Source organism: Solanum pennellii, chromosome 5 (genome assembly GCF_001406875.1).
Source record: "Solanum pennellii chromosome 5, SPENNV200".
NCBI lineage: Eukaryota > Viridiplantae > Streptophyta > Magnoliopsida > Solanales > Solanaceae > Solanum > Solanum pennellii.
Genome location: NC_028641.1, coordinates 27,450,284 through 27,458,165, shown reverse-complemented (window position 1 = coordinate 27,458,165; position 7,882 = coordinate 27,450,284). Strand labels below are relative to the sequence as shown.

Sequence of the window (7,882 nt, the reverse complement as noted above, 5' to 3'; positions counted from 1 at the left end):
CCTTCCCCCCAATACACTTTTTTTGTAACTTTGTATACATTTTGTCTTACGTAGCACACTCCGTGACTCCACACAATTGAGGCACGTGGGAGATATTAGGATGCCACGTAAGCCAAAAGGAGCACAAAATTACCAGAAAAAATGGGTTCGTGGGTAATGGGACCTTAGTTTAGTTAAGGCGTGTCTCTGAAATTTCGGTCATAGTCTAAGGGGTACTTGTGTATTTTCCCAATTATAAACGAAAACATATTTTTTATATTTATCTAATCATACTATCAGGTACTGCTGCTACAAGAAAATTTTCATGACCCAAAACGAGTCGTGAGTGGCACCCACACTTAACTTCCTAGGTGGGAGAACCAATGAATTTAACCCCAACTTATAAACTACAAGCATAATGCGGAAGCTCAAAAACATACTAAATATCTTTTCCCAGTCATCACAACAAGGACATCTAATCTTCAATTACTATGTGTAAGAGTATCAAAGACACCAAAATAAATGAAATAAAGTAATTTGTGTCCGAAAACTAAGGACATCAGGTATTGACTGAGAGAATCCAACTCAACCTCGAATGAATAGTTCACCCTTGAACCTGATATGCCGAGACTTGATAGAGGTGAGGACGATTCAAATTCATCGGTACACTTGTTGCACTCTATATGAGGAAAACAAAGAAAAATATGTGTAGGGCTTAGTACAAGGCAACATGTACTGACAAAGTATCATCGGTCAACCCAAAATAGTAACTAATATAAAATGAATAATAGTATAAAATCAACTATCGTACTTAATAGGTGATAAGCAACAAACAACATGAACAAGTGACAACTGAAACAAGTACGTAATCAACACAATATAAAGCACATACGTGGACTCATGCCTCCACACCACGTTCGTTGGGAAATGGGTTCCTCGAGATTGAGTACATTAAATTAATTCAATATCCTTTTCCTTTAATGTTACTGTGTCGGAACGTGACACTCCGATCAAATTATACCATGTCGGAACATGACACTCCGATCCAATTATACTTTATCGGAACGTGACAATTTGATCGAAAAAATATCGTGTCGGAACGTGACACTCTGATCCAAGAAGACCGTATCAGAACATGACACTCCAATCCAAGAATACCGTCAATTTATCCTTTATTATCACCACTTTCAATTCATTGTCATATTATTTCATCAGGCCTTCTTTATTCAAGGCATCACTTTGTTAAAGAGAGTTCAAGAATATAATTTCACGGTCTCAGGATTCCAGATCATTCACAAAACACACAACCAAGCTACACAATCACAAAATCAAGTACAAAGAAAACTTAATAATATCATTCAATGCATATCAATCACTATTAAAAGTTTACTATAAAATAGCATAAACCATAACCTACCTCCACCGAAGAACCGAATTCAAGAAAACTACTTTTCCAATGATTTTTCATTCTTCAATGCTTCCGATCCTTTCCATTCCATCAAACATACAACTTTTGTAAGTACAGACATTCAATTCTATAGTCAAGTTTCACTATGATTTCAACTAATAGGCAAATCTTATATTTCTTAAATTAAGCCTTAAGTTAAGTCTCAATTTCTCCAAGTAATATAACTTTAATAAAATCCATATAGTATAATACACCTGATATATAATTACCTTTTTCAATATGTTAAAACTTAAATCATAACCAGATACTAACATTATGTGCATCATTGAGGATTTTCACTCTCTAGTAACTCTAATCCATCTATATAATATAAGGATTGTAATAACTATTTAATTGTCAATGATTATGGAATTTCATTTTAATATTATAAACCAATTAGAGTCTTCCACCAAACAACACAAAAAAATTGACCCTGCAAATTAGTGTTTATGTTCACCTCTCCTCCTTAGTTAAATATTAACACTAAATTATTTAAAGCCTAAAAAAAGAAGAACCCACGCATGTTAGCAGCTTATTTCAATCTGATCTTTCTCACCACTAACAAAACGAAACAATCCTATATTCACTACAAATATGTGCACCCCAGTTTCGCCCAATCAATATATAATTATAATAATAATAATAATTTCCTTATCAACACTATTAATAAAATTTGAAGATACATATGTGTCTTTTACCTGCACAATTATGTCGTCTCTTTCAATTGTGCCGCCTTCCGTTATCCTCATCTTCTCTCTTTTTCTTTTATTCTACCGAATATTTATGAACCTAATTGTTATATAAGACAAACTATAAAGTGGAAAAACTAACCCACTATTAATTGTACTATTATTTTATTTAACCACCAACTAAATAATTATCGGAAAAGGGCCTAAAATACCCTCAAAGTATTGGAAATGGTACAAAATTACCCTCCATCTACCTATTGGCTCCAAAATACCCTTCCCACCCACCTATTTGGGTCCAAAATACCCTTGTCATCCCCCTTTTGGTTCAAAATTGACCACTTATTTAACGGTTTTATATTTAAACTATTTAAATATTTTTTAAAATACGTGGTGCTCAACTATATGTTATAATTTAACTTATTAGTATAATTTATGAATCAATCCACTACCCACCCCATTAATAATCAAATCCCTCTAAATTAATAAACTCGTCACATTATTAATGCAAGCTACTGCCAATTGAGTGTTTTTAAAAATTATAGAAGTAAATTATCATACATTCAAGTGACTAAATAAAAATCACCAATAAACTTAAAAGTCTGACTATGTTTATCTTAATTATTCTTACGTCTCAATTATGTGATGTTACTTCATAGGTAACTTTTTTTCAAAATAATTTATTAAAGTTTTAAAACAAATCATAAATATTTATAAAATTATATTTAAAAAAAAAGTGCATGAATCAATTCGGGATATATTACTTCTTTACCTTTAATCATAAATTTATAATTCTATTTTGAAAGAAAGTGTCCTCCTAAATAAGCGGCTCAACCTAAATTTAATTGGGGCTCCGACTCGGACTCGAATAATTTTGAATGTCATTTTCAGAAATCTATAATTTCATTGTGTTTTAGTAGTGTTTATGACGATTTTGATATTATAATTGGATTATTAATTGGGTGAGGTTTAGTTAGTAATGAGTGTGTAGTGGGTTGGTTTATAAATTATATTAATAAATTATAATTATAATTAATAATTGAACGCCATGTATTTTAAAAAATATTTAAAGAGTTTAATTTTAAAACAATTAAAAAAGTTGTCAATTTTGAACACAAAGGTGGATGACAAGGGTATTTTGGAGCCAATAGGTGGATGAAAAGGGCATTTTGGAGCCAATAGGTGGATGAAGGGTAATTTTTTACCATTTTTCAATATTTTAAGGGTATTTTAGGCCCTTGTCCGAATAATTTTTCAAACTACCCCACTAATTTCATAATTATAATTACGAATAATTATTAAAACTACCCCACTAATTTCATAATTATAATTATGAATAGTCCAACTTGCTCATTCAAAATCTATCGAATGAGACTTTATGCAATAAAATATATAGTACTCAAAACGACTAAATGGATCGCTACATTAGATACCAATTTACCCATCGTTCATCCTCGAACGATTGCATGAATATGAGGGTAAGAAAGGGTTGTTGTCAAAAAAAATTCCTTCAAAATATTAGTACACAAGGTCTCATATCAAAAGTGTCAAACCAACGAATTGAAGATCTACACCTTCTCTCATACAATGCCTCAAATGGGCCATCTCAATACTCTAATTACAACTCTTATTGTTTGTCAACTCAACTTACAACAAAACTATTTCCAAGTGGACTCATTGAACGATTCTCCAACTAAAGCTTGATACAACCATCAAGACAAATATTATCTAACATAACCACGACAAAATTCTGAATCAATATTAGCTACAATTAGGAATGAACCTGAATCGGCCACCACACTCATAATACACAAACCATCATAGATTTTATCAAGATTACATCCTTAGGAGCTTAAGATATTAAAATATAATCTTTAGTCATGAGTTATCATCAAGGATAATCTAACGCATCTAATCCAAATATGAAAATAATTAAGTAACCACCATCGAGTGATACACCCAAGCATACAGAACATTTAACATAAATGTATCATATGCTATAACCCAAATAACATCATTAGTCAATGATTTGTTAATCATTGGGTAACATCCAAAAACATAGTTATATAATCAAAAGTCATACCACTACCACCGCTGCAACCTAACATTCCATGTCTATCCTTCCATACAATATCCAACAACAATTTTCCAATCATTAGCCTCAATTATGAACTAAATTTCCTTAATTGTTTTAATTTTTTACTAATCTTACCAATTTTTCAATGTTATCTAATGTCGTTCACAGTTATAACACTCACAACTTGTTCTTATACTATACCGACACCTCTTCATCATATTACAACTAAATCAATATTTAATACAAAAAAATATATAGCAATTTGTAGAAAGAACATGAGAATAACTAGTGCTGTGCGTAGTCTCCCTCCATCTCAATTCGTTTTTCCCTTTTTCAACTGTGCCTCTATCTTTAAACTTCTCTTTTTTTTCTGGCTGGCCAAAATCACAAATTTAGTCGCTATAAAAGTTGCACATATAATAGATTTATCGTACCCCCATCCACTGAATTAATCACTGTTAATACTAACAAAACATCATAACCATACCGATCATCAACCTTACTCTGTAACCATCATTAGTATCAAAGTATTCTTATCAAGTACATGTTCAAAGTATGACTATATCTCTTTCTATTTAACCATTTCATGACAAATACAAGTTTCAAACAAGGCTAATAGCACTAATCTCAAATTTGAAAGTACATTCCCCATCGAGATAAAGATATTGAATCACAACCAATGTCGACTCTACACAATCTTTCATATACCTAGTTTCAACTACCATTCAAACCATTATATACCTTTTAGCAACACTTAAGAAATTCTTGATCACAAAAATCAGTTTATATACAATGAGCACGTAACCTCCACTAACTATCAAATGTCTATGCAACATATTTTATGGTCATATCTAACCTCTTATGAGAAAATCAATAAACCTTCAGCTACAAATCAAGAATTTATATGAGAGATCTTATTTCTTGACTTTTCTTAATTTTTCTTTTTTCATGACACAAAATTCTTAACATATCGACTCTTCAATATATCAGACTCTTTGTTCTCTAGCTTTCTTACCGATCTCATCCTTTTTACCAATAACCCATGATATTTTGCTTCACACTCTAAATCAAAACTCTGAGGGAAATACTCCCTTAGATCCTTTAACAATCAAAAGTAACAAATTTTAAGACTCCAATCATGTGTATGTCCTTTCAAATGCTCGATACCCGATGCAATCGATCATTTATTACCTTACAAATTCATAATTTGACAAAAGATATCACTAGTAATGCAGACTTATAATTAAAAAAATTGAATTGTAAATCCAAATATGTAACCCAATGCCCATATCTATCTACATTTGCTTATAATTTTAATACTTTTATGAATGCATGTATACTAGCTTATGATTGATCGGCTATCCATCGACCGTACCATATCCTTCATTAAAAATCCAACCGTACTCATTACTAAATTCAACATTACAATTGAACTTATCATCTCACTCCAGTAGAATGTCTGTACACTCATTTCATAAGTTTTATCCAATTTTTAAACCAATCTGTTGAACCTGTGACACTATTATCATAACCAGAGAAAAATGAATGAAATTTCGCATCTCTGAACCTAATTCTGAATCCCATTGAAGATACCTTTTAAGTCTTTCTAACTGGAGAAAATATTGTTACTATAATTTTTTTTCCCGAAGATTACACTCATCTCACAAATTTTATTTCATTCTCTTTATGACTCTAGCTCCTTTAAATTATATTTGAGTGGTGCCCCACCTTTTCCTAAAACTTGTCATACAACCACATTACCCACTAAATAGTAGAAAATCACAACCTTAGATACTCACAAGTCTTTATTACCATGCAAATTTAGTTTGACCAACAAGTCCTAATTATATAGTTTCATCCCAATCACAATTCCTCATGAATTCTTTTTACCATCATGCTCAGTTAGCCCTTGTCATCACCACAAAGTGAATCTTTTCCTCGAGCTGACACCTAAAACTTAGTACCAATAAAATTCAAGGGACCAACACAATTTTATACACATTTTCATACTTTAATCTTCAATTTAAATCACTCAAGAATACTCCCTGGGATTTTCTCCTATAAATTTGCCATTCTAGTATCAAGGTACATTTCATAAACTAATTGTAGTAATATTGTACGAAATTCCACCTCTAAATTTTTGTATAAAATAATGCTCAATCCAAGCACATGTAGTAATACATTAGTTGGTTTCTCAAATGTGAAAGCAATACAAAATCTCATTATCTAAATATGTCATACAACTAATAACTTCTTAAGTAGTTAGTATTCACACTTGACAGTCAGTATATTCTTTCCCACGTAACACTAGTATCGTACAGTGAAAGACCATTAAATTCAGTACTAGAAAACATCATACTTATCGAGAAGATCATATCCAAATAGCCCACACATTTCTACCCATTGAATAACTGCAAAACATTATTGAATATGTTCTCTCTCTATCCCAAACAATTTGCTTTACTTCTTAGACCAATTCAATAGCAAAAATAACACATTTCCTAACTTTAACCAAGTAACCATCAATATTAGTGTAGTAGTAGTATCATGACCCTTTTTTATATACACTTAATCTATAAAATCGTAGTAGAAATTCTGCCCTCAATTGACTCAATAAAATTTCATTATTCACTAAGCAACCCATATATCTTATAAGAACTTAATTATATTTTCCAAAGTAATGATATTCATTATCTAGCTGTCCCATACGAACTTTTTCAATATGGTAACCTTGACAAAGTCATCTTGTTTCACCCCGTCTACCTCATATCCATTAAGATCCGTAGAATATATTTCTCCACGAAGAAGCTAGAAAATGCTACCTAAGTCATAGGTAGTACCATTACCGGCAAGACTCAACATGAGATTGCCACCACATTTTCGCATCATCCCAAAATTAGTAAGTTAGAAACTCAATGTCCCATCACTTTACCATATCCATCTAATGAAACAACTCACATAACAAACAATAAGGAAATCATAAGCATCTTCATATTTTGTACCCACGAAGAATAGGGATTTCAACTTAAGAACATAATAAAAAGATCATACAAGTCACTAGATATTACATATCTATAGTGAATCGTGGAAAAATATCTATTTTTACGAATGCATACTCTCTTGATGATGTTGGTGTTTCCAATTATACTACTCTAATACTAATCATATGCGAAATAGAGTGAAGAAGGTTAGATACCCATTCGTATCACCTATATACCAATTGGACTAAAGTAGTAGCACGAAAGAAAGAAAGAATGAAGTGGAACAACGATGCGCAGGATGCTGATCCTAGTTACCTGCTTCTACATTATAATAAAATGCCAGTCAAATGGATCAGTTTATTGAATGTACAAGTATGCAAGGGAAATTCTAAAACAAGACATAAGCTTGATAGAAATTTAGAAACTTACCTTCCTCAAATCAACTCTACATGACAGAAATCATTTCAATATAAAGTAGTTTGAAACAAGTGCAATATAAAGAAAAGTTGTTTAGAAACATAATGTCAACTCTTTGTGAAGGCAAAGACACATATACGGCTAAAATGTATGTAAAAATACAATAAACAGTGTATATAACAATACAATTACTTCTGTAATCGGTGACCATTACGTAAGAGCTATTGTAATTATAAAATGTTTTTTTCTCGGACTGCCAAGGTTGTCCTATACCTTGAGGAGGGTATAGAACCTG

General features: G+C 31.5%; 1 long non-coding RNA gene across 4 annotated transcripts in view; it reads right to left on the bottom strand.

Moving 5' to 3' along the window:
* The window catches only part of LOC107019116, a 15,733-nt gene extending 13,521 nt beyond the window's left edge, over positions 1-2,212 (bottom strand). For 3 of the 4 annotated variants that reach the window (XR_003578338.1, XR_001456747.2, XR_001456748.2), the window contains exons 1-3: positions 2,125-2,212; positions 1,397-1,465; positions 570-658 (exon numbers count right to left, since the gene is read on the bottom strand). This is a non-coding gene — a long non-coding RNA (uncharacterized LOC107019116). Of the gene's footprint in view, positions 1-235; positions 659-1,396; positions 1,466-2,124 lie in introns of those variants that run through there. The other variant, XR_001456746.2, reaches the window with a different exon arrangement.
* Between the last annotated feature and the right edge of the window lie 5,670 nt (positions 2,213-7,882).